General features: G+C 38.8%; 1 long non-coding RNA gene across 2 annotated transcripts in view; it reads right to left on the reverse strand.

Annotated features, from left to right (window-relative positions):
- The window catches only part of LOC111550115, a 105,262-nt gene that overhangs the window by 32,187 nt on the left and 45,080 nt on the right, over nucleotides 1–27,995 (reverse strand). Inside the window, exon 3 of one of the 2 annotated variants that reach the window (XR_002733926.1) lies at nucleotides 7,406–7,489. The exons of the other annotated variant lie outside the window; for it this stretch is intronic. This is a non-coding gene — a long non-coding RNA (uncharacterized LOC111550115). The remainder of the gene's footprint in view (nucleotides 1–7,405; nucleotides 7,490–27,995) is intronic. 2 annotated transcript variants of the gene reach the window in all.

Raw genomic sequence — 27,995 nt, forward strand, 5'->3', positions numbered from 1 at the left:
TACATCAACATTTTGAAAATCTATGTAATTCAGTAAACCAATAATTTCCAAATGACCAATGCAAAAGGTTACAAAATTATGCATGGGTAAAAAATCCACTCACAGTATAATACAAACTATGCATTTTAATTTAACAGAGTATGAAAAACTCATTGATATGGGTTCAAATAAGCTTTTAAGAAACTACCACTTGTTAGTTTTGGGTAAAGTATCAAAGAAGAATTGCCACAACTATCTGAAAAGGCCATTAAAATTCTCTTCCCTTTTCCAAATCTATATTTGTGCGTATCTTTATTTTCTTTATGGACTTCAATCAAAACAGTATACCACAATAGACTGAATGTGGAAACAGAATCCAGCTACCTTGTATTAAGCCAAGCATAATTACAGAAATGTAACATAATGGCACTATTCTCACTAAATTTTTTGTTTTGGAAAATATAATTAGTTTATAAAAATATGTCATTCATGTTAATATGTAATCAGTTTCTTATTGCCTTTTAAATGACTTAATGAATGTATTTTTAATTTCTCAATTTTATTTTCTAATATGGTAAATATCAATAGAAACAACTCACATAGCCAAAAGCTCTTTGTTATCCTTAAAAATGTTTTAAAGTTTAAAAGGCTCCTGGGACCAAAGAGTTTAAGAACTGCTGACTTAGGGTATACTCGAGAGTAGAATTGCTAGATCATAATTTATCTTTACCAAATATTTCCCAGATTATTCCCTAAAATGATTGCATCAATTTAAACTCTCACTTGCAGTGTATCAAAATGCCCATTGCTTACATCGTTGTCAGCATTTTGGACTTGGTTCAGACTTAAATTTTTATATCTGATAGGTGCCAAAGTGGTGGTGTTTTAGTCTGTATTCCTCTGATTACTGCTACTTTCCCCTTTCCATGTATTTATTGGCTCTACAAATTTTCTTTCCTTTGAAATTCTTGTGTGTATATGCAGAGAGCACATTCTTCTTTTGTTTCTTTTTTCACATCAATTTTTACGGAGCTCTTTACATTTTCCAGGCATATCTCCCTTAGTTGGTTTCTCTTCCTTTTTTTTTTTTTTCTTTTTTTTTTCTTTTTTTTTTTTTTTTTTTTTTTTTTTTTTTTTTGAGGCAGGGTCACACTCTGTCACCCAGGCTGGAGTGCAGTGGCACGATCACGACTCCCTGCAACCTCAACCTCCCAAGGCTCGGGTGATTCTCCTGCCTCAGCCACTGAGTGGCTGGAAATACAGGCACACATGCCACCATACATGACTAATTTTTCTTTTTTTTTTTCTTGAGACAGAGTCTCGCTCTGTCACCCAGGCTGGAGTGCAGTGGCGAGATCTTGGCTCACTGCAGGCTCCGCCTCCCGGGTTCACGCCATTCTCCTGCCTCAGCCTCCCGAGTAGCTGGGACTACAGTCACCTGCCACCAAGCCCGGCTAATTTTTTGCATTTTTAGTAGAGATGGGGTTTCACTGTGTTAGCCAGGATGGTCCCCATCTCCTGACCTCGTGATCCACCCACCTCGGCCTCCCAAAGTGCTGGGATTACAGGCGTGAGCCACCGTGCCTGGCCCACATGACTAATTTTTGTATTTTTAGTAGAGATGGGGTTTCTCCATGTTGCCCAGGCTAGTCTCAAACTCCTAGGCTCAAACGATCCACCCACCTTGGCCTCCCAAAGTGCTGGGATTACAGGTGTGAGCCACTGAGCCGGCCAAGTTTCTATTCTTTACTTTTTACTTTTTAATTTTTGTGGAAGGTATAGTTTACATACAATGTAATTTTCGTATTGCATACAATATAATTTTTGTATTACATATGTTCAGTTTATGAGTTTTGAAAACTGTATAAGCCAAAGATATCAATACCCAAAACAAAATATAGAATATTATGCTCATCCCAGAAAGTTCCTCATGCCCCTCCCAAGAGGCAATCAACATAGATTAGACTGACCTATTCTGTAAGTTCACATAAATGAAGCTGGGCACAGTGGCTCATGTCTGTAATCCCAGCACTTTAGAGGCTGAGGCAGGTGGATCACCTGAGGTCAGGAATTTGAGACCAGCCTGGCCAAAGCGAAACTCCATTTCAAAATTAAAAAAATAAAAAGACTTCACATAAATGGGATTATATAGTATGTATTTTTTGTGTGTTTGGCTTCTTTCTCTCAAATTAACATTTTTGAGATTCATCCATATGGTTATGTATTTTAGTAATTTATTCTTTGTTACTGCTGAGTACAATTCCATTGTATGAATACACCAAAATTTATTTATCCATTCTCCAGCAGATAGACATTCTAATTGTTTCTGGTATTTGGCTATTGCTAGTAAGATGACTATAAACATTATTGTAGAAATTCCTTTGTGATATATTTCCAGTTCTTTTCGGTAAAATACCTAGGAATTGAATGAAATACCTTCTACACATCTTACCTTCCATATGTTTTATCCTGTCTTTCATATTTTCACCTTTTCATCTCTTTGTACTACATTCTACAGAATCTCCTTAGATTTGTCACCCAATTCACTCATTCCTTCTCCAGCTGTGCCCTGCTGTTTGTCCCATACACAGAGGTTTCATTTCAATGGTTGTATTTCCATTTCTAGAATTTTTACTTGATTCCTTTTTATAATATTCTGGGTACTTTTAATAGTATCTTATTCTTTTCTCTTATTGTTTAATCCATATTTTACTGTTTTAATTACTTAAAATATCTTGCATTTAATATGTTCATTTTCTGAACTTTTGGGGAGCACTAATCACATTGCTTCTTCTTTTTTTTTTTTTTTTTTTTTTTTTTTTTTTTTTTTTTTTTTTTTTTTTTTTTTTGAGATGGAATCTCTCTCTGTCACGCAGGCTGGAATGCAATGGTGTGTTCTTGACTCACTACAACTTCCATCTCCTAGGTTCAAGTGATTCTCTTGCCTCAGCCTCCCAAGTAGCTGGGGCTATAGGCGTGCACCACCATGTCCGGCTAATTTTTCCTTTTTTAGTAGAGACGGGGTTTCATCATATTGGCCAGGCTGGTCTTGAACTCCTGACCTCAAGTGACCCACCCACCTCACCTCCCAAAGTGCTAGGATCACAGGCATCAGCCACTGAGCCCCGCCACATTTGCTTCTTATTTGTTTTAATTCCTTACTCTTAGTAGCTTATTTTTTCATGTGTTCATAATTTTGGTTTGTAAGCTCACGTTGGTGAGGTTTATCTATAAGATTTATGTAATGAGAGCTATTTTGATAATATATATTACATATAATTATATTATGTAATCGTTTGGTAAATTAACTGCCCTCCACCCCATTCTAAATCTGGGGATGAAGAGTGAGGCTTGGAGCCTTGCAGCAGGAAGAACTTAATCTGAACAAGAGGCAGAATTTCCCAGTGGTCCCCTCATTCCGGAAGCCTTGTCCCTAGTGGCAGGGGAAGAAAGGCAGTGGGGAGATCAAACTGTCACTTTTACAGTGCTAGGGCCCAGGTTAGTTACTGACTCCCCACTCTGAGCCCTAGGGCTCTGCCCTAACCTGGATCCCCCGGGGATCCCAAGGGAGTTCTTTGTGAAGAGGATGAGGCCAGGGATCTGGCCCTTTTATTAGAGGAAGAGGGAGCACTCGCTATGCTTGAACTATGGCTTAAGAAGCCCACATGCACCCCATCACTCCCTTTTTCCCCATCGACAACATGGGATCACCAAACCCCAGCCTTCACTCGGCTGCCTCAGGGCAAGAAGCAACCAACTAATTTTATGGAGAATCTTGGGAGAGGGCATGGCAGGGAGCCCTTGGTGAGCTCGCATAGCTGCCAGGAAAGGATTTTTTTTTTCATTGTTCTGCCAGATGGCGGACGTGCTATCAAACTGGAACAATTTCATGTTAATATCTTGACTTGGAGTCTCTGACAACTCAGATTGTATAAATTAAACCTCAAAGCCATGTATGGGCAGAATCTGAATTCTTTTCTACCCAGAGGCCAGGGGAAGCAGAAAATTTTGCTTGTCATTCCCCTTTGCCTGAGCATCTTTTTTCTGGTTAAAATGGCTATAGCCTTTTGAGGGCCCTAGCCATTTATGCAGAGCCTCGATTCTACCTCCCCACCTTGCACAGGCGAGGGCCTTGCCTATTGTACCAGCATGTCAGAAACCCAAACCTCTTGATTGCCGAGATCCCCAAATACCCTCAAACAGGATTGGGGACTAGTGTAAGCATCACCTCACCATTTCTGGTGTATGAGAGTTTTTTCTGTTTCCTTTGAGCTCAATATTTTAGAGACTATGTATTATATTTGACTCATTATTTCTAGGTGTTTTGTATTGAGAGGTTTTTCAGGGTATCCAGTTTGTTATGATGACAAAACTAACTGTCCACAAACTGTTACTTTCCTCCCACCAAAATCATCAGTGAGTAATGGCCACTCTTCAGTCTTTCTCCAAGTCGGAGACCAACTTCTTTATAGTTAGGACAGGGATACTATCCAATTAATAGACAAACATACCCTGCAGATAAATCTTCCTCATGTCTGAAACGTTCCTGCCAAATTCCTTTACTTTATCAGGTTCTAAGAGTTCCTGGATTACTCAAAAAGTTTATCAATGTGAGTTTCTTGTGAGAACATTCTAGGAAGTTTAATTGGGAACAGAAAAAATACAGAGCCATTTGAAATGATCCAAGTGGGACTCAGGTGGGTTCCATAGTCTTTGCATGTTACAACACACTTGCTTAAAGCTTCTACTCCATGTTTGTTTTGTCTTGTTTTCAATTAATGAAGCAGATGAATCAAAAAAAATTAAAACCTAGACTTGCTCAAAAACACAAAACTTTCTTGGTGAATCTCACTTTTAGGTAAGATTCTAAAAAGAAAATAATGTTGGTTTGGAGAAATTGCAACTAGTTGATCTTGCTGGTTTAGCAACATATTGTTGTACTAAGGAAGAAGATGGTGCAATTTCCCTGTAATCTTCAGCCCCCACATGAAGTGTGTTCTTTCCTAATTATGGTTTGAAAATCAAAACGCCTGTGTTAAAGGCCATTTACTTACTGAATGGCAAATAGGAGAATGAGCATAAACAACTGGTCAGAGAAAATGGCTTTTTAAATCCCCAGCCATTTACACAGGGCCAGAGAAAAAGATCAAGCTTCTCATGGCACAAAAAAACCACAGCCGTAGTTACCTCCTGATATTAAGATCCCTATAATGACTAAATATTCAGAGTTAGGCATGAAGAATATTTCAGAGTAGGAGATTAAATGGGAAGGAAAAGGATAATGTCCTAAAAATGAGCCACTAACTACAGAAATACTTCACTATGGTCTGAACATTTCTTCTAAAATTCATATGTTGAAACTTAATTGCCAATGTAATAGTATCATGAGGTGGGGCATTTTGAAGATGTTTAAATCATAAGGGGAAAGCTCTCATGGATAGGATTAAGGCCCTTATAAGAGGGCTTGAGAGAGTGGATTCTCTCTCTTCTGTTGTTCTGCCATGTTGTTTGTTCCCTCTGGAGGAAGCAGGATTCAGTGTGCCACCTTGGAAGCAGAAATATCTTCCCCAGACACCAAACCTGTCAGCGTCTTGATCTTGGACTTCCCAGCCTCCAGAACTGTGAGAAATATACTTGTGTTCTTTATAAATTACCCAGCCTGAGGTGTTTTGTTATAGCAGCATAAACAAACTAAGACATACATCAAAATAATAATCCATAAAGAATCAAAGACTAGACCTTTTAAGCTAATCTGGGCTCAAGTGGACATTATGATGCTTTATTCTTGGTAATCCACCTTTTGACCATGAGGACTTTCTCACAGTAACTCTCTTTGGTGCCCTCCTCACATAATACCTGCATCTTACACCCCTTCCTCCCACACTGGAACACTGTCTGCCCTCCCATTGGGCAGAGTGGCTGGGTGATGTGGTGTGGTGATCTGGAAAGATCCAGCAACTGCAACAGGAGACATATAGAGAACTCTATCAGGAGGCTCCCAGAAGAGAGAGTAGGCAAAAGTTTGGAAAGTAGACAGCTTTGCAATTAAAATGATGACCCATCCAAAGAGGGTAGATTCTAGGACTGTGATCTTTGGGGGGATTTGTGGTGAGGGAACTTAGGCAGAACCCCATTTCAAAAGGCAGTAAGGGACGTTGTTCAAGTATTTCCTTCGGTAGTAAGCCTGTCCAGAGATTCAGGGCTCCTTGATAGGCAAGGTTCCCACACTGGTTACCGCTATAGCCGTTGCAGCACTAGGGGGAGCCCTAAGGCAGGCTGATGCAGTGCTGGGTTGCACCCAAAGCAGGTGCCCCAGAGACCAGCGCAGCAATGGGGTGCTGCTAAAAAATGCTCTGCATTACTAATCACCAGGCAAATATAAATCTAATCACCAGGGAAGTGTAAATCAAAACTACAATGAGATATCACCTCACCTAGTTAGAATGGCCATTAATAAAAAGACAAAAAAATAGCAAGTGCTGGTGAGGATGTGGAGGAAAGGGAACCCTTATACACTGTTGATGAAAATGTAAATTAGTACAGCAATTGTGGAAAACAATATGTAGGTTCCTCAAAAAAATTAAAAATATAACAATCATATGATCCAGCAATTCCACTACTGAGTACATATGTAAAGGAATTGTAATCAGCAGGTCATCTGTTTACATAACCAAATGAAAAAAAAAATCAGTTAAGTCAAAGAGTTATCTGCATTCTCACATTTTTCACAGCACTATTCACAATAGCCAATCTAAGTACCCATGACAAATGAAGGAATAAGGAAAATGTGGTGTATATATACACAATGGAATACTATTCATCCATACAAGAGAATGAAATCCTGCCATTTCCACAACATGGATGAACTGGGAGGACGTTATATTAAGTGAAATAAGCCAGGCACAGAAAGACAAATACTGCATGATCTCACTCATACATGGAATTTTTAAAAGTTGTTCTTATAGAAGTAGAGAGTAGTAAAGTAGTTACCAGCTTGGGTGGTTGGGGAAAGCGGAATGTGGGGAGATGTCAGTCAAAGGATACATAATTACCGTTAGATAGGAGGAAGAAGCTTCAAGAGGTCTATTGTACAGCATGGTAACTATAGTTAATGACAATATATTGCATTCTTGAAAAATATAGAGAGAGTAGATGTTATGCGCTCTTACCACAAAAATAATTACTACATGAGGTAATGCATTTGTTAATTAGCTAGATTTAACTATTCCACAATACAATGTTATCTGTCAATTTTTAAACAAATAATAAACCACATACAATATAATTCGGAAAAAAAAAGCAGAGACTAAACAAGGGCAGAGGAAAGGAACTAAGAGGACCAGTATCTAGTTGAAATGGATCCCAAAACCAAGGGAGTGATCACAAGGATGGAGACAGGGGTCTAGGAGCCAGATCAAGGACTCACTCAGTGTTGCAGACAATCATTTGACATAACACGGGCTCCTCCAAGGCATCCTTCCGCCAGGGCTTCTTTGTGCTCATTACTCTTCTTGATGCAGCAAGAAGAAAGAATCAAATTATTGGCCATGACTACCAAAATAGGCTCTCAAAATTCGTAACAGAAATGATCATATTAAAAGCTAAAATGTTTAGAGACAAACGATTGTTTTGGTTCCAAAAGCTCTGCTCAATTTCTAAAGGTCTGAACAAAAAGTTTATACTGTAAACACTGGAGTTGGAAAGATCACAGGGTAATGTAAAAGCCATTTCTTTCCTCTCAGCACAGCCACTGCTGCCTACCTAGAACAGAGGCAAATCTCACAGCTGTGAGGAAGAAGATAATGGGGAAAAGAGAGCAAGAAAACAAGTAATTGATATGAATTCCTGAGAAAAGGGCCTCCATGGAGCTGGGGTGAAGCCTCTAGAAGAAATCTAAGGTAGTTTTGGGGAGGACCGGAGAGCATAGTAAACTTCTGCTTCCCTTCCCAGGATGTAGCCCAGAGATACCTAAAGCCTCTTGGAGAAGCCTATATTCAACATTAGGCTACAGCTGAAAACTGGCAAAGTCTGAGAGATGTCCTGGTAGATCGGCCTGAGCACAGCTTCACCGAGACTCAGCACCTCCAGTGGTATAGGAAAGCAGACAGGAGTTCCCAGGACCCCCTTGAAAAGGGTTCAGGAAAGCAAAGAGAGGTCCTGGGATAGGGATGGAGGGCACAGGTGCCTGGAACTAGCACATGAAGACCCATGGCCAGGACATAACCAGATGCCAGTGCACGATGAGAAGGATCAGACAGATGGAGTTATATCTTATAGATGCCAGAAGACAGAGATGTCTATCAACCAGATTCACCCTTTTTACCAAATCCTAGATGAGAGAAAAGTTACCTCATCCCCAACCCCCAGGTCTTATAGCACCCATGGGACACAGAGATACCTTGAATTGGCTGTATTAAGAGTTCTACCACAAAATGGCCATAGGGGCTCAAGAGCTAAACTAAGTTGGGTTGTAGGGAAATAAAGTTACATCTTTGCTCACCTGAATTTTGTGACTGTGAAATTTATATCTGCTAACAGATCTGGATCCAGAGTAACTCTGATTTAACCCTGAAATCTCCTAAACTACTGGCTTGGGACATCATAAGTTTTCACTAATTGAATTGTACAGAGTTCAGAAATACATAACTATGAAATAAAATTTTATATAAAGCTACATTTCAAGCTAGTGAAGAAAAACATATTCAATAAGTCGATTTGGTATAACTAGTAACAACTTGGGGAAAAAAATTAAGACAAATCTCATCTCACTCTTTATACCAAAGTAAATTTCAAAAAGATCAAAGATTTAAACCCTGAAAAAGAAACTATAAAAATGCCTAAAGAAAACTGGGTGTATTTATTCATAATCTTAGAATGAAGAAGATTTTTTAAAGAATGACACAAAACATAGAAGCATGATGAATATTAATAAATTTAGCTGCAAAGATTTTTAAATTTCTATGTAATAAAAAATAATAATGAACAAAATCAAAAACAATTGGTAAACTGGCAATATTGTTTACAACCCGTATTGTAGATAAAGGGCTAGCTTCCTAAATTTAAAAGGAATGTGTATATACCAGGTGCAGTGGCTTACGCCTGTAATCCCAACACTCTGGGAGGCCAAGGCTGGCAGATTACTTGAGGCTGGGAGATTGAGACCAGTCTGGTCAACATGAAAACCTTGTATATACTAAAAATACAAAAAATTGGCTGGGTGTGATGATGCATGTCTATAATCCTAGCCACTCAGGAGGCTGAGGCAGGAGAATCGCTTGAACCCAGGAGGCAGAGATTGCAGTAAGCCAAGATCACGCCACTGCATTCCAGCCTGGATGACAGAATGAGACTCTGTCTCAAAGACAAACAAACAAAAAAGAATGTACACTCCAGATATACTTGCAAAAGTATTCCATAAAATATGTTCACTACAGTATCATTTTTAGTAAAAATATGTTATTATATATTATATATTATAATATATAATATTTTATAATAAAATATATATTTTTTTAATAAAATTCTCTTTAAGAAGGGAACTAAGGGAGGATTGCCTGAGGCAGACCATACAAATGGCAGGTAGGGATCTTGGACAGTATAGACTTGACACGGTTATATTTCTCAGCTAACAAAATAATCCCTCATCCTTTATTCATACCATGAGGCTTTTGTATTTTCTTTTTAATTAACTTACCAAAAAATATTGATTAGAGTCCTACTATATTCTAAAGATAGTCTATTACATCTTTTCAATAAAGTTGGACCTTGAGGGATCGGTGTAATTTCACCAAGTAGAAAAGACAAGTAGGGCATTACAGAAGGACAAACAAACGTGGGGCCATGAAAGTTTATGGTGTGCTTGATGTGCAGGATGGAGCACACATGTATTACATGGGGGGTGGAAAGGGGTGCAGAAGCCAGACTCTGCTGCAGAAGCCATTGGTTTTTCAGCAAAAGATTATTATTGTTAAATTTGTATTTTAGAAAACAACTCTGGTAGCTATGTGCAGGATGGAATGAACAGAGAAGGAGGCAAGAAGGCCGGATAGCTGGCTGATGCAACAGGTGATGAGGTCAGAACAACGGCAGAAGATAGAATGGACAAGAGAGAGACCCTGGGAACATTTTAGAGATAGTTTAAACAGAATGTGGCTACTTATAAGATGTGGGAAATGAAGGAGATTAAATCATTTGATATAGTATTAACAACACATAGTTGATCAGATGTGAGAGGCAAAGAAAATGAACACATTTCTAGTTTTGTTGACTATGAGAAGGCGAAGCTTTTAATCAACACAAAGAGTCCAGAAAGGGAAGCATTTTGGTAGAGGACTGGAAGACATGCTAAATTTTGGAGGCACTGGGTTTAAAGTACCTATGGGGCACATAGGCACGGATGTCTGACTGGTATGTGGAAATGTGGCAGGAACATTGGGTGTGAAAAAGACTGCACTAGCATATGGATAATGCTAGAAGAGAAGGGTGTAGAGATAGACCTTCAGAGAATCTTTGCATTTCAGGTCTGGGTCAAGGAAGAGGAGTCAGCCAAGAAGCTGGAGAAGGAAGAGAGAGTGTGAAGAAAAAGTAGTGACCCAAAGTCACAAGTGGAGTGAGCGGGGGAAGCCAGCCCTGAATGGTAGAACTACCGAGTGAGACCAACCGAGTCCCACGGAAGGTGGGCAGCATAATCTGTCTCCTCAGCCCCACTCAATTTTCCCCCGCTGCTCTATAATTTGAAGAATTGTTCAGCTTTTCATATAAAAATTCACAAATACCTTCAAAAAAGTAAGTGGTATATTCCTTTTTATCCTAGGGATTCATAAATATGAAAGATGAAGCAACTTTCCCTACACCACTTGGCAAGTCAAGGACAATGAAGCTTAGAGTTTCCCAGGCCTTAGTCCAAGGCCCAGCAACCAAACCTTTCAAGCACATAAATAAACAAAACCAGCAAAATGAACCAGAGTTAACAAAAAAAATGCAAATTAAATTATATATTTTTTCCATTTTCATGAGAAAACTTGCTTCTGACAAAAATACTAAATTCCTTTCTTAGGTTTTATATGGTGTGTTCTTGTTCCTTTTTAAGTCTCATAAAAAAATTTCCCCATAATCTTCATGTTCCTTGAATCCTGCCAAAGCCATGGACATTCCTGAAGAGTAGATTTATTTAGAATACTGAATCAACAATTTCTACGCATTTCATTTCACTAAGTTTTTGGGAGTCACTAAATGTTTAATCATGTAATTAATCCTAAAGCCCTTCTAATTGTGTTTGCTCAGAAAAAAACAAACTGATTCAGATTGCAATAACAGACTATTAGACATGCCTTGGAATTTATATAAGAAACCAATAAGTTAGCATAAAAATAACTGAGATGTATATATTATGACTTAAAGCTGCCAGACCCAGGTATGGTGGCTCACGCCTTTAATCCCAGCATTTCGGAAGGCCAAGGCAGGTGGATCACCTGAGATCAGGAGCTCAAGGCCAATCTAGCCCACATGGTGAAACCCCATCTCTACTAAAAAAAAAAAAAAACATAAAAATTAGCTGGGCATGGTGGCATGCATCTGTAGTGCCAGCTACTCAGGAGGCTGAGGCAGAAGAATTGCATGAACCCGGGAGGTGGATGTAGATGGTGCAGTGAGCCAGGATCACACCACTGCACTCCAGCTTGGGCAACAGAGCAAGACTCTGTCTCAAAACAAAACAAAACAAAAAAAGGCTTAAATCTTTCAAAGTAAATAAACAAGATACAAAGATGTTTTTCATAAAGAATGTTTTTAAAAATATGCATAAGATGTATCCAAAATAAGAGCATTTTATTAAATAGCATTTTTAGGGTCAGAACTGAAACCAGACACTGGAAATGAGCTCAGCAGGTGAACAGGTAGTTGTTTTTTAAAACAAAGTACTAAGGACTCAGTGATGTAACTTGGAAGAATTATAATAATTTTTTCTTATAAAATCAATTTTTATCTGTAAGTTTTAAAAACAATCTCACATTTTCACAGATATTTTAATAATTGGAAAATTTAATTCTGAGCTAATCTAAGTTAAAATTGACTTTCACTGGTATCAATGTGGTGAAGGGAACTTCCACAAATCCAATAAATTCAAGAGATGCCGGAGTATCTCTAGTTTAAGATATAGTTGGTCTTCCCCTCTGGTCTTGAAGCAAGCAGTTGCTCTTCTCCCTCCAGAGCTGATCCCTTACCCTGCACTTTAGATCCCAGTCTTTCTATCCTCCTCAAAAAATTACCAACTCCACTGGTACCATCTTCGTGGTATCTCCTTTCTGTGGCTCCACTGGATCCATTTATCTTATGTGTAAATTTTGTCTCTGTCTTGGAAATAAATACACCTGTGAAAGTAACCCTGCGATCCCCCAAGGATGTATCCCTTCCTTTTGTTCCTTTCGCCTGGCATTTCTTGACTGGTTGTCTCCACCGACTCCTTCCTTCAGCACTACCCACTCATGGCTTTACCTCATTTCCTGTAGTGAGGATCCTGCTCACTACTTTTACTTCCACTCAAAACCATAAATTGCGGTTCATCAAATCAATGGCCTGTTCTCAAACATCATTTCTCTTGAATTTATAGCATATGACCCTCTTGGCCAGCCCCTCCTCAATAACAAGCTGGTTCGTGTAAAACTTAGATCATTTGAATTTTCACAATGGTTAAGAACATAGATTTTGTTGTCAAGCAGACCTGGCATCATCGTTTAGTAGCTATTTGACCTCAGTGAAAATTCTTAAACTCCTATCAGTCTCAGTTTGTTCATCCAAAAAACTGAATAACTCTCCCTCCTAGGGGCGGCTGTGAGAATTAGGTAATAAAATGCATGTAAAATTCTTGGTATAGTAAATGCTCAGTAAAAATTACCTGTCCTACTGATTACTCCCCTGTATTCTTTGCTAACTCCTCTCCAGTCTTGTGTCCCTAAATGAGGATTTCTCTCAAAGCCCTACACTTTTCTCTCTACTAGCTCCCCTTTAGACACTTCATTTACTCTTACTGTTTCCAGTATGATCACTACACTAAAATCTTCTAGTTTTGGCTTTGACTTCTCTGCCAAGCGCCAAACAATCCTACTTCACAAACTACCCTTGAGGATATTTCTGCATGAATGAGCTGTCATTCCTCAAATTCAACACACAACAAAAAGATCTCATCATCTTCTACCCTCTCCCAACCTCCCTCGGTGGCATCACAGACATGGAATCTAAGAGTCATTCATTAATCATTCTTCCTTCTCACCTCCCTACCCTTCACATATCCAATACCCTGTTTTTACTTTCTAATTTCTCTCATTTCTGATTATGCCTTTTCATTTCAATCACCAACACTCCAGCCTGAACCCTTATCTTCTAGCACCTAGATTACTGAAATAGCCTCTCAACTTGTATGCTTGTATCTCATTCACCATCGGCAGATTAGTTTTCCTAAAATGTCAATTTAATAGTACTTCTCCCTTACTCAAAATCCATTTACACCTACTTTTCCCTCCCATTGTCTACAAGATGAATTAAAATGGCTGTCTTTAATTCAAGATCCTCCACACCCAGACAGTAATCAACCTTTCCAATTTTATCTTCCAACCAAAATCTTCCAGGTTAAAAACTAATTTATGTTTGTATTCTCAATATCTATCACAATATCAGTCAATACATAAAACTGAACTGAGCTATTCTAGCTAATATACTTCCATAATTTAGAGTCATTTGTTAAGTGACTGTTAAATTTATTCTTAATCCAATCAATTTGTCTAATGAATATTTATTGCCAAAGAGCCTGAAACTGTATAAGCAGTATAATTAAACAATATTTACAAATGACTGAATTAGTCAAGATAGGCCAATTTATGCTGAGGTAACAAATAATCCCAAAATCTTAGTGGTGCTACACACAGCTTACTTGTCACTCATACAAATCTGAGGCAGGGGAGGTTCCATGAAGCTGCCCTTCATGTGGAGTCTTGGTATCCCTGCATGCTTCAATTGCATGGACATCTGTATCAAAATATCATTCCACAATCACCATGTCCAGAGAAAAGAGCATGGAAAATCATATGTCATTCTTAAACTCTTTCACCTGGAAGGAATACAAAACATCTTCACTTACACGTTATTTATCAAAGCAGGCTTGCTTTGTGCCCCCAGGATAACTGAGAGGAAAGTGTTTGGTCACTCTTACCAGTGACCAAACACTTAACCACTTAACAAGCATCCAAATCTCCAGATACTGCTTGCCACAGACTCCAGGATGACTGAAAGCATATTACATTGAAAGGAAGTCAGCAGAACGATGGCGGAGTGGGAAGTAACAGCAGTTAAGGAGCTGCTTGGGGAGGATAATGCACATATCAGCATCTCAGAAGGCAGAGAGAATCATTGTTCTGGCCAGATCTATTAATGCCATCTGTAAAGCATTTGCTGTGATCACTAAAAATCTGGGAGAGGACATCAGCCACTCTGCAACCAGTGGGACCATTGATCCTCAGGCAGCCTGTGGCCCAACTGGGTACTGGTGCATTGGCATTCCTATGAACTCGCTTTTTACAAAGTATTTATCCTTTATAACCAGTGTGGCTCTTTCTTGGGAAAGGCAGGTACAAGAGCAAGGAAATAGGAGACAGCACAAAGCTCAGGACCAGGTGGCAGGGCAGGCTGGAAGAAACACAGGCAGGCCATCACTATTACATCACCTATCATTGATAATGTGGACCAGACTTCATGGCCATGTTGGAAACTCTTTGGTCCCTGTGGCAGGCATGATTATCCAGGATCAACCCAAGTTTTTCAGCTCTCTGGTCAACTTTGCTGGTGTCAGGATGGACACAGCTCAGGCAACAAGGCATGCTTTTCCCACACCATCCAGGAGACACCAACCATGTGTCTCAACTCTGACCTGGAGAGACCACCTCTGGGGTTTACCAAGTGGCACCAGATGGAAATGCAAAAGTCTTATTTCTCTGTATTGTGTAATGATACCAGATTCCATGACACTTAATTCAGCTCTCCAGACATGAAAATCTCTTGGGCCTAGTTGAGCACCTTTGCATTCAAGTTCCCTTGAACTCACTTTTTCTAAAATATCTAGTTGGGTGTATGACCAGAACTCAAGTCATCAAAATTCAATGAGATCTGTCAAATATCTGACATACAACTTAAAATCAGATCTGCTGGCAACGTTAGCTTTGCCTGTAGAGGGTACCCAGAACCCTTCTGCTACTTACCACTCACGATCCATCTGTGGATTTTCTGAACAATTGGCAATTCCATGTTTTTAGTAGTCTATAATTTTGTTTCTACATTACTTTATCATTAACTTGCAATTTTTGTTCATTGTTGTAATGGTTTTCTGTGTTAAGCTGTTAACACTGAGTGTCCTACTTCATTTTATAAGCTTTTTGCTTGTTGTTTGTTTTCTTTCTTACTCATAAGTATACATTTTTCTGTTTGTCAAGAAAAAGTAATGAGAGACTATTAATAAATTTGGGTTTGGTTATGTAATGTCAGACATTTTTGAAAAAACATAAAAGACGTCTTGAAAAATAAATTGAGGGGAACGTCATATATAAATGATATTTTTTCTAATCTTAAAAATAATACTTGTTCTCAATGCCAACACATAATGTCGTATAGTTGTGTTTTCAAAATGGTGACCAGTGAGAAATAAAATCCATTTTCCTAGTGCCAGGAGGTCTGCATCTCCACTATGGTTAGGGGAAGAGTTTTTCTAATGTTTCCAAAAACTTCGTAGAGGCTTCCGGTGGTTTTATTTCTCCTACAAATTCAAATTGTGCAGACAAGCACAAAGCAGAAAACTGAATCCACTGAATCCTACCATCCACTCCCAGGAAAGTGACCCCTGTTAATATTTTGGGGGTAAATGCTTCTTTTGTACTACTCAAATATTATATCTGAATAGGTAGATTGTTTAAAAAGATATAACCATGCCATAATATTCTCCAACTCACTTTTTCATTTCCCTTTAATGTAATGACACCAGATTCCACGACACTTCAGAACCATCTTTCACAGAAACACATTTACATTAAACTCTATAACAGGTGTTCTTCTAGGGGCCAGGGATAAAGATGTGGAAATAAAAATAAAAGCCCCTAGAAAGCTTACCTTTTGAGGAAGAGGAGAGGGAGGACAAAAAATCAAAAGGCAAAGACAAAACAACAGATCATACATTTTAGTTAATAGTATATACTAAGAAAAAAATAGTTAAAGGTATAAGGAGGAATGAAGAGGAATGATATTTTAGATAGAATAGTGTGTCGGTCACGGTCCCAGCAGAAAAAGAGCTTCACCCTCAGATGAATCAGAAGAAGAGATTTCATTTGAAGTTCACGGAGGCATAAATGGGATGCAAAGCCAAAGGGAAAAGGCAGTACTATTCCAAGGGCTGAAGGAGCAAAGACAGAATAGAACAGGAGAGCCCAGTGCCAGCTGGAGCCATGGAGAAGGGTCATCTGGAGTTGCAGGAATGCAGCAACTTCTAGAGATGCAGGCCTGAATCAAAGAGGGAGTGGGGGAGAAATACCTGGCCTTTCTCCGTTCCCATCTGTGCTGGTGCCAATCATGACAGAATCCAAAAGGAAGCCAAAAGGGCACAGGAGGTGGTGGGGTGAAAAGAGTGAGAAGTCATCAGATTTCAAATAGTTTGAAGATAGAGCCAGTGAGTTTTGCTGATTGATATGGGGAGAGAAGGAAAGAACAGTATCAGGATGACACCTAGGTTTTGGCCTAGGTGCTGATCAATAGAGTTACAATTATTGAGATTGGAAACAGTGAGGAAGAAGCAGGTATGGAAGGTAAGAGTTTGGTTTTGGACATGTCTGGTTTGAGAGGCTTATTAGACATACAAGTGGAAAGGTGAGTTTGGAGCTTAGAGGAGATATAAATTTGGGATTTGTCTGAAAATAGATACCCTTGGGGCTGGTTAAGATCACCTAGAAAAGGGTATGATAGACAATCAAAGAGAGTCAAGGACACTGTCCATATAGCACTCCAACATTTAAAGGCTCAGGAGATCAGCAGAGGAAAAGCAGAAGATACGTCCAGTAAAACTGGGAGAGGACGATGAATGGGAAACTAAGTGGAGAGAGTATTTCAAAGATAAAGGAGTATTGCCCAAGGGATTTGGCAGCATAAAGGTTCCTAGTGACCCTGATGAGAATCATTTCCTTGAAGCTGTGAGGGTGACATCCTGATTGGAATGAGAGAGAAAATGGAAGGCGAGGACATGGAACAAGCAAATACAGGCTGTCTGTTTTACCGGTTTGGTGATGAAGAACAGCAATAACTTGGGGAGAATGTGGGAGAGACACATTGTATGCTGATGGGAGTGATCCCTCAAAGAGGTGAAAATTGATGCTGCAGAAAGGAGAGGGCATGATTGCAGAAGCAAAGCCCAGGATGGGCTTCAAAGATTCAGTGCTGAGATAGGCTGTCCCATATAGACCCAGGGACTGAGACCATTTGAAAGATAACAACAGAGGAGACCATCTAGACACACAGCCAGATGGAGTTGGAGGTAGAAGGTAAGGAAAACCTCTCCTGATGGCCTCTATTTTCTCATCAGCTAAGAGTGAGGTCAGAGGAGAAGGTGTTGGAGGTCTGAGGGTAGAGGAGAATACATGAAATGGTCCCTCTTGATGAAAGGAAAAGATAACTGATACAGTTTGGATGTGTGTTCCCGTCCAAATCTCATATTGAAAAGTAATCCCCCATGTTGGAGATGGGGCCTGGTGGAGGGTGATTGGAGCATGGGGGCAGATTTCTCATGAATGATTTAGCACCATCCGTCTTGTTACTGTTGTCCCTGCCACAGTGAGTTCTCGTGAGATCTGGTTATTTAAAAGTGTGCGGCACTCCCCGCTCACTCTCTTGCTCCTGCTTTCGCCTTGTGAGGTGCTTGCTCCCACTTTGCCTCCCACCATAATAAGTAAAAGCTCCCTGAGGCCTCCCCCAGAAGCAGATGCCACTATGCTTCTTGTACAGCCTGCAGAACCATAAGCCAATTAAACTTCTTTTCATATAAATTACTTAAGTCTCCAGTATTTCTTTTAACAATGCAAAAACAGCCCAACACAGTAACCTACCATAAAAGTGGGGTAGGAATGTCTGCCTCTGTTGCAATAAATCTTAAGTAGACCAGCCAGTAGAGTGGATTTTCTCTACCTGTTTTCTCCCTCCACATTCAGCTGCTCAGGTGCAGGTATAGAGAAGCCAAAGAATTGGGTTGTTCCAAGGTTCCGGGTTTTTCTTTATAATGGCTGTACGGTAGACTATTTTTTCATGCAAAATGATTTGCTATTCTTAATTTGATAGTCCAGTAATGGCTCATATATCCATCATAGTGAAGAAAATAGGTGAGATCTTTTAAGTGATATTAAACATAACTGAATCTAGGACTTACATTTTTTATTTGAAAGCTCTGGGCAGTTTATTCTGAAAGAGCATTTGGAGTATGTCAGGATGATGATGCCATTTGTAATGTCATTTGATCTTTAGGATTTATACTAAGTAGTAAATTTTGAAATCAAGCCTGTGAAGCAGCATATTAGTGACTTACACAACGAACATTTACGTATTCCCACAGAGGTCTGCAAGCCATCTGGACTCAGGAGGCCCAGGCTGAACTTGAGACTTTCATCTGGATTCAGGTGTGCTCCTTGGGTCTCCTTTCTAGACACAGGCTGAAGTGGCTGCACCTTCCTATAGCATGTTTTTCTCATGGTGATGAAGGAGAGGTGGGTGCAGGACGTGCAATGCCCCTGAAGACCTTGGCTCAGAATAAACACACTGTCACCTCCACCCACATCCCATTGGCCAAAGGAGGTAACACGGCCAGGCCCACATTAGTAGGATGCAAAATACAATCTTCCCACAGTAGGAAGCACTTCAAATTCCCATGGCCAAGGACACGATCATATCATTTTATTATAGGATAAAGTGAAAAACTAGGGACAATAATCTCGGTTACTGCAGGGGAAATAAGACTTCTTAACATTATTCAGAACCATAGACTTTATAGTCAGATGGTTTGGGTTTCCTGTGTATGAGAATTTGATATTATACATGATGCAATCTAAAACCTCAGAAACTCTAAAGAAATCTAGACTTTTGGGTTCAGAATGATTAGTCAGTGGTCTGAATCTCTATCCATTCCTTTTTTAATCTCCTAAACTGCTGTTGAATTGTTTTCAAATGGGCCCAAAAGTTTTATATTTCTGAATCTGAATTTAACACAAGCTAGCCCTCTGGAAGGCAGTCCTTTCTTCCCTCTTAACCAAGTTCAGTGCTTGGAAACATTACCTATTTAAGATCTTTAAGCTCCATAAATTTAAAAGAACCCTGTTTCCTCAAGCAAGCTCTTCTAGTTCAAATAATTTCAGAATGGAGTCTGTTAGGAAATGGCCCAGAGGTTGGGTGGGGGTTGGAAGGAAGACAGGGACTTACAAGGGATATTGCAAATGACTGCCTTAAAATACCAACACAAAGCAATGGGTTCCCAAAGTCCTTCACACTGTTATCAGACACAAAGATTTGAACAAAAATAAATGAAACATAGAAATCAAAAGGTTTTCTTTGAAGTCTCAGGGTTATTTGCTTCTGAAAGCAAACGTGTTGTTCTTGCCTCTTAGCAAAACACTTTTCCTATTGATTCATCACTTTATTGCTTTTCTGTCTTCTCAGAACTTGAATGGGGATCCCATCCAGTGGTCAGTAATCTTTCTTCTTGACTGTTTCCAGAGACCTTGCCCTTTCCATCTTTGCTCACAGTTTCTTCAGTTTGTTTTTTTTGACTCTGTTATTTGATGCTCTTTACTATTATTGAATCCTTGAAGCTATATGCAGACTTTATTTAATGTTTTTAACAAACACACACATTCATTTAGAGAAAAAGTGAAATGCATTTTTAAGGTCATGCTGAATCAGTAAATGTATTGTTGGGTATTGTGGTCATCTATTCTTTCAGTGGGAAATTTTAGCTTCCTGGATTCTGTGAATTTTGCAGAAGTACTTGATTGTGATAACTTCTTCAAACCCTTTCTTTACATCACTAAGTCTGAGTTTGAAGGCCTGAGAATCCAGTCGGCTGCTAATGCAAATCAGAGTTCAAAGGCTGGGAAGCCTGGAGTTCTGCTGTTCAAGGGCAGGAGAAGAAGGGTGTCCCAGCTCCAATAGAGAGGCTGAATTCACCTTTCCTCTGCCTTTTGTTCTATCTGAGCCCCCAGACAATTGTCTCGTGCCCACCCACATTGATGGCAAATCTTTCCCACTCAGTCTACCACTCACACATTGCTAAGTGCAAAACATCCCACTTCTTTTTTTGCTTTTGTCTATAAATTTGTGAGGCAATTCCAGAATCACGGCTTATTAAGGCCCTGCAATGCTTCTACATTATGGTTAGTAAGAATTCTAAGCTGAAATCATGGAACAAGGCAAAGTCAAGCCAGTCAGACACAGAAAAACTATCTTTTATTCTATATTATTATTTAAGAAAATTACTTGGCACCTTACATTTTAAAAGAAAAAGAAAGGGATGGGATTGTGGATATTTTTAAGTTTTTAACTTTAGGTTATTTACCTTGATTTAACCTGACTCCTTACTACATTTTACATAAGAAAGTAAATATCAACTAGATAGACTGATTATTTTAAATCCAGCTTACTATTCAGATATTAAAAAGCTCAGACAAGTCACTGGATTGTCTAACCTTGTTGATTAATTTGACATGCTTGCCATATTAAGAATTTGCATGAATGAAATTGTCATTTAGCTCCCATGAGCCACCCAGCTTCCAAATGTTAGGAAAACATTTAATTCAATGAGCATTTATTGTCTTTCATCTTCCTGGAAAAGATTGTTACTTCTCTATTATCTCCTTCAGGGCATAACTTCTTGAAGGTAGATATGTTATATTGAATTAATTTCCAGTATAATATCCTAGGATGGTTGTATTAACTCAGCGTTTATTCAATTAATAATAATTAAATGCATTTTTTCAGACTCAATCACTGATCACTTGGTAGTAATTACCTCAATAGAACCACAAAATGGAGTCAGAAGTAACAGTGTGACTTCAGCTGGATTAAATTAATAGGGTTTACAGTGCATTTCAATGGATAATGACAAGGATAATGACAAATGCCTTTAGGGCAAAATTGCATGACATGATTAAAGGGAGCAATGCTGGCTTTTATTTTAAAATATAATAACTTTACAATCTAGTCTCTTCACCAATAATTGTTAATTCCCAATATTTTCTAATCCTTCCGGGCATATTAAAAAGGGGGAGACTGTATATTAAAATATAATTCCCTTCTGGCCCCAAATAAGAATATAAATAAGGAATCTGAGTCTAATTATCTAGCATTACATTAGTCCCCTAAGAAAAAAATAAATGTAAAGTTTAAAAATGTGCATAACATTTTAGTCTTTTAAGAGACCTAGAGGCCTCATTTATCATTAGTATAGAAAACACATACAAAATATACATTGCTATTTCTTCCAACTTTCATAGTTTAAAATAGATCTTATCTTCTCTTCCTCTTCTTCCTTCCCCTTTTCTCTTTCCTTCCCTTCCAAATAATGCAGTCCTAAAACCATGAATTGGGGCAGAGTAAGGGAAGCATTTGTCCCCAAAGGAGAGAGCCACCATGGCCCAGAGCAGGGTGTCATAGAGCAGACACTCTCTAAGATGGCTGCCCCACAGGGGTTTTAAAGCCTGAGCTGAGTAAGAAGAGTGTCCACCAAAAGGGGCAATCTGCTGTGGGCTGCCAGAACTCAAAGAGGGTGAGGAAAACATCTAGGCATGGGAGCTTCCCAGAGTGTTGAAGCTGATGGTGTAATTCTCAGTCTGAGTCTGAAGGCCTGAGAACCCAGTCGACCGATACTGCAAATCAGAGTTCAAAGGCTGGGAAGCCTGGACTTCTGCCATTTAAGGGCAGAAGAAGGGTGTCCCAGCTCCAGTAGAGAGGCTGAATTCACCTTTCCTCTGCCTTTTGTTCAATCTTAGCCCCCAGATGATTGTCTGGTGCCCACTCACATTGATGGCAAATCTTTCCCACTCAGTCTACCACTCACACAAACACACCCAGAAATGATGCTTTACCAGCTATCTAGGTATCCCTTAATCTAGTCAAGTTCACATCCAACATTAACCATCACACCTACCAAAGATGCATCACCTGAGTATAATCATGAAGAAACATCAGACAACCCCAATTTGAATGACATTTTACAAAATAGCCTTTGAAAAGTGTCAAGGTTGTGAAAGTCAAAGAAAAACTGAGGACTTCTTCCAGACTGAAGGAAACTAAAATGACAACTGAATGTGATGTGTGATTTTGACCTGGAACCTTTTGTTATAAAGCATATAATTGGGATGGTCAGCAAAACTTAAATGGGGTCCGAGGATTAAAGTTAGCAATGGGCCAGGTGCAGTGGCTCACAGCTGAAGTCCCAGTGCTTTGGAAGGTTATGGTGGGAGGATTGCTTAAAGCCAAGACAAGCCTAGGCAACATAGCCAGACCCCGTATCTCCAAAAAAAAAAAAAAAATTTAGGTGGGTGTGGTGGTGTGAACCTATAGTCCCAGCTACTCAGGAGGCTGAGGCAGGAGGACTGCTTGACCCCAGGAGTTTGAGGCTGTAGCAAACTATGATCATGGTACTGCACTTCAGCCCAGGTGACAGAGACCCCATCTCTTTAAAAATAAAAAAAAAAAACAATGTATCGGTGTTAATTTTCTGATTTTGATGGTTATATTGTGATTATGTAGGAGAATATGCTTGTAGGGAAATACATACTAAAATACTTACAGGTATTAAGACATGAGGTCAACAATTTACTCTAAAATTGTCAGAAGAACAAAAAACTTTTTGTTCTGCTCTGTACTTACAACTTTTCTAAAAGTTTGGTACTGTTACAAATTTTAAAATGTATTAAAAATAAAATAAGTCTCAACATTCAATTTGGATTTTTCCCATTTTTTATTTTTGTACTCTCAGTATTACGCAAAATGTACCAGGAACTCCTCAAGAGTAAAGGCTGCATCTCAACCACCTTTGCATCCCCCAAGTTCCTGGAACACACAGGCACTCAATAGCGGTCCTTGCACTGAGAATGAACATATCTCTATCAGTCCCCTTATTTATATTTCCAATTGTGGTTACTTTTTCCTGTCAATTTAAATGATGCTTCTGGGAAATAAATTAAAACGACAATGCCTCTCAACGATAATTCTCACTCTTCTCTATTGCCTAAACTCATGTCTCTGGGCCCATCCCATTCCCTACATAAAATTAAATGATAGAAACACATATCCTAAACAATAAAAGTCTTTATTTTGCATACAACTTAGTCATTATGTAGTGGTTGTTTTGCTGTTACTTATAGACCATTTTTTTTCTACCCTCTCCATGTTCCTATGCACATGGTTCTTTATTTTTCTAAATTCAACTTCCATATAATCTTTTCTACGTATGTTATACATTAGAGCCCTTACCTTAACTGTTGTAGGCCACATCCTTAAATTTTTCCTTGGCATCTAGACTAACATTTTGAGCCATGATGTAGAAAGCTTCCTGGGGCCAATCAGCCACCCACTATGGCCAGCACAGCTGTCCCTAGTGTTGTGGAAAGAGTTTAGAGTTTGACTGCTTTATTATATTTTGCCATTAAAGTTTTGTAAAAAGTAATAGAAAATGAGAAAATGGAATCGTTGATACTAGCAAAAATTATATGTTTCATAAAACCAACATTACTGAGAGAAAAATGGAAATCAGTGGGCATGCCAAACGCTGTAGATCTTCATCCTTACTCAGAAACTCACTGGACTTAAGCCAGGTGGCAGCATGTTCTATTGCAGGGGGAAAATAATCAAAGTTAAAGAACATATATGACACATTAGAAATACACCCTCAAATAACACGTTTGATATTCAATTTTCATACATGCTTTCAGGAAGACCACGCACACACACACACACACACACACACACACGCTCATACACACAAGTAGCATACTGTCTACAGGGTTCATAAGAGAAAAAGTCCCCTCCTCTCCTAAAAAAAAGTCCCCTCCTCTCCTAAAAATCCAAGGTTGTCATTTTCAGCAGCCATGGCCTAGGGTGGTTGTACTGCTGAGAGCAACCACAGAAGTAGCCAAGACAAGCACCCTCACCTCAGCAGTGGTGCTGGAATCACAGACCTCTCCACCACTCCCATAAATCTCATATATGAATGTCCAGGAGAAAGGACCATCTCTTTTTTTTTTTTTTTGTCTATGGTCATGGTTCAAACCAAGATTGTCATAGATTTGCATGCAAATTTTTCACTTGGGTTCCAAATTCAAACTCAAATCTAAAGACTGTGTCTTACCTTGTTCTATTTTAGCTAGTTATTTTAACACAAAATATCTAGAAAGCAGGTCAATATATCTAGAAAGCAGGTCAATTTAACATGAAAGAGAAGATAGAGGAGGAGGAGGAGGAGGAAAAAGAGGAGAAAGATGAGGAAGAGGAATAAGACAACAACGAGGAAAAGAAAAAAATGAAGAAAGAGAAGAGGAAAGTGGAAATGGAATGGAACCAGCATGAAATGCTGATAAGAAAGATAACAAAGAAGAGAAGGCTACCACTTGCTTGGAGGAGCCCAGATTTGACTTTGTGACCTCTACATCTGGTCACCACTTTGGAGTGTCCTTTCTAATTTCCCTCTCTTTTTCCCCTTTCCTTCTATATTAAAAGGTCAAGAGCACATGGTCAGAGCCCTGGTCACTGGGCTCTTGTTCAGTTTCCAAGTCACTAGTGTTAGTTAACAAGGACATTACCATTCACATTTGTATAGTGCATCCCACTTTCTGAAGCACCATCACTTGGGGAACATTATTTCGTTGTGGAAACTGAGATCTAATATTGTTTAATAGAAACCAAAAAAATGAAAACAAAACAAAAAACATGGTGGTGGGAGTGTATGTGTGAATGTCAGACTTTCTCTCAAGTCTCTGGTCTTAAACTCAAAGTTTGGGGTTTTGGGTTTTGCTCCCCATTCCACAGTATCTTAGGATAGTTCTGTGTGTTCAAGCAGATAGGAAATCAATAGTTTTACTCAATCATAAGTAGAGAAACGATAAAGCTAGTTTCTATGGCTATGGAACTATGTAGTAATTCTCATAAAATTAAGAAATTAAGCCACTGCACACACCATACACATACAGACATATACTATATAACATGCCAGAGTTATTTCTAACTGATGAGATTTTAGGTCATTTGTGTGTTCTTGTGTTTTCCAAATATCCTAAAATGAACATGTATAACTTTTACAAATAAATGCTTTTTGTTAAAAAGTCTAAGGCAAACATGTAAAATTCTTACAGGAAACATGTAAGAACTTTTTTTAAAACACTCTCAAATTCTGCCCTCTTTTCTTCATACACATAGCGGAAATTACAGGAGTGATATTCAAATAAACAACATCAAATGACAGTCAGCAAAATTAATAATAATAACTCATTGAAATTAAGAAAAGTTTTGTTTACTTCCAGGATAAAAATACATATATATACACAATTATTCTGATTATACATTAGCTATTGATTAGCTGCCAAAGTATTGTTACCTAATTTAATCTAGAAAAACAATAATATTTTGCTATCTTCCCTCCTCAAAGATTCCTGGGCCTTGGTAAACAATAAGCAGCTCCACAAATGAAAAACAGCTATTTCTGAGAGAGTCAATATCAGCCAGCCTCAGGGTGCACAGGATCATAGAGCAAACCAATAAAATTCATTCCTGTATTTACTCAGGGGATATTGCTGAGGGCCTAGTTATTTTGCAGCACCCTGTTTATGAAAAATTCATCACTGGTCTTCTCAGCGTTAGGAATAATTTTGCTCCATCTTAGTTTGGGGCCATATCACTTTCTATATCAGCTACTGGAAAGTTTAGGGCAGACTTTGCAGCCAACATGAGCAAATAGACCCATTCTTACAGCACACATTTAATGTATAATGTAACTCCTAGCTTCATCTGCATCTTCCTACCCTCATTTAGGGTTCTGGTACTCTCACCTACTTGTTTTCCATTTTACTTATCGCTTTGTACCATGTGTATTTTGGTAAATAATCTTCAATCCTTTCTGGGATAAGAAGAGCCACATATAAATAAATGCATATTTATACACACAGACACACACATATTCTAATTGCAAATATGTGGATTATTGATCTTTGGCTGTGTCAGTTACTATGTTTTTCACACTGTGTTTACCTACCACAATAACACTCAACATATAATCTTAATATACTACCCCAAATGCATGTCCTTTATCATCTTTCTAGCTCTTAGCGCTTAATACGCCATAAACAATTAGTGGCCAAGTCATTTATATCCGAAGTAACTGCTTCAGGATTTGAATTCAACCATATGATCCCTTTGGCCTCACTGTACTGATTCACACCTCTTAGTATGTTAGCAGAATTTGCCAGATTGCCCTCAAGAGGAAATAGTAATATTTCCTCCCTCAAGGTACTCTCTAACTGTAAAAGCACTAATGGTTTGTTTGCAGAGTTGTAGGTGGGGAAAGAGAAAGAAGGAAGAGGAGGCAAGCACGGAGAGAGAATAACTGTGATATAATTCTAACTATCTGACCCTACAAAGACATGTAACTACTTCCAGTTTCTGAAAAAGAAAATCAGATGCAAGTAAGGTAATGATAAAAGTTACACAGCATGTTTGCCATATCAGTGAGGCAATGAATGCTGATATGGAACTGACAGCAGGTAGACCACATTTTCTCAAAATATTCCAAACAGAAACAAACAAAGTATGCATGTGCCTTTGATCCCAGCACTTTGGGAGGCCAAGCAAGGCAAAAGGATCACTTGAACCCAGGAGTTTGAAGCTAGCCAGGGCAGCACAGCAAGACCCTGTCACTACAAAATACAAAAATTAGCTGAGTACGGTGCATGCCTATAGTTTCAGCTAATCAAGAGGCTGAGGTGGGAAGATTGCTTGAGTCTGGAAGGTAGAGGCTGCAGTGAGCCATGATCACGCCACTGCACTCTAGCCTGGGATACAGAGTGAGACCCTCCCTGTCTCAAAGCAAAGCAAAACAAAACAAAACAAAAGTATGCATGTGTGTATGTGTGTATATGAAATAAAGTAGAGTTAGGGGAAACAAGGACCACAAAGAGAGTCCAAATTTGGTGTAATGCAAAGCTTCCTCTTAATTATCAACAAAATAAGGAAGATTCATAGCTTGATATTCATTAAAAAATGTTTTCTAAGGAAAATATGGTTTTGATTTTTTAAACTGTGGTGGATTCTTCCCACATGGAGCTGATACTCAGTAGATTTACTTTTGACCAGTCATCAATTGCAACAAGTATGTTTCAAAATGATTCAGCTCACAAGGAATATAAAATTTTGATCCAAATTAGCTCCTTGAGATGTGGCTTAGGAAAGATTCCAAGGAAAACTGCTGATACTGCAGGTAATGGCATCTGGTTATACTTTCAAAGCCTCAAAAGCTGTTTTTTGGTGGAGTTTGTTCCTAAAATCAGAACTCTAGGACAGGTAGTACAGAATAAAATCTCAGAACATGGCAGAAAGATTCCTGAGCTTTCACAAACTTTGAACTAAGCTGTATTTCCTAGAATCATAAACAACAAGGGACAGAGAGAAATTGGAATCCTAGAATTCCCATTCAGACATTCAAAGAAATTGTTACAATATTCCAGGAAACTGTCTAAAGATATTTTATACAAAAATTTCACAACGTGTTCCACTAAGCACAGAATGAAATAAGTGTACAATTCCTCTACCAATTAGAACCCACTGGCTATGTTCATAAAGAAGGTGATGGGATCATTAAGTCACATGGCCCAGGCAGACAGTTCAAATGACCTCCACCCTCTCCATGTAGAAGAGGTTAGAGGTTTAGCCAACATTGACTGCCCTGATATTTGTGTGCCTGGCCC

This window comes from Piliocolobus tephrosceles, chromosome 2 (genome assembly GCF_002776525.5).
Source record: "Piliocolobus tephrosceles isolate RC106 chromosome 2, ASM277652v3, whole genome shotgun sequence".
In the NCBI taxonomy this organism is placed as follows: Eukaryota; Metazoa; Chordata; class Mammalia; order Primates; family Cercopithecidae; genus Piliocolobus; species Piliocolobus tephrosceles.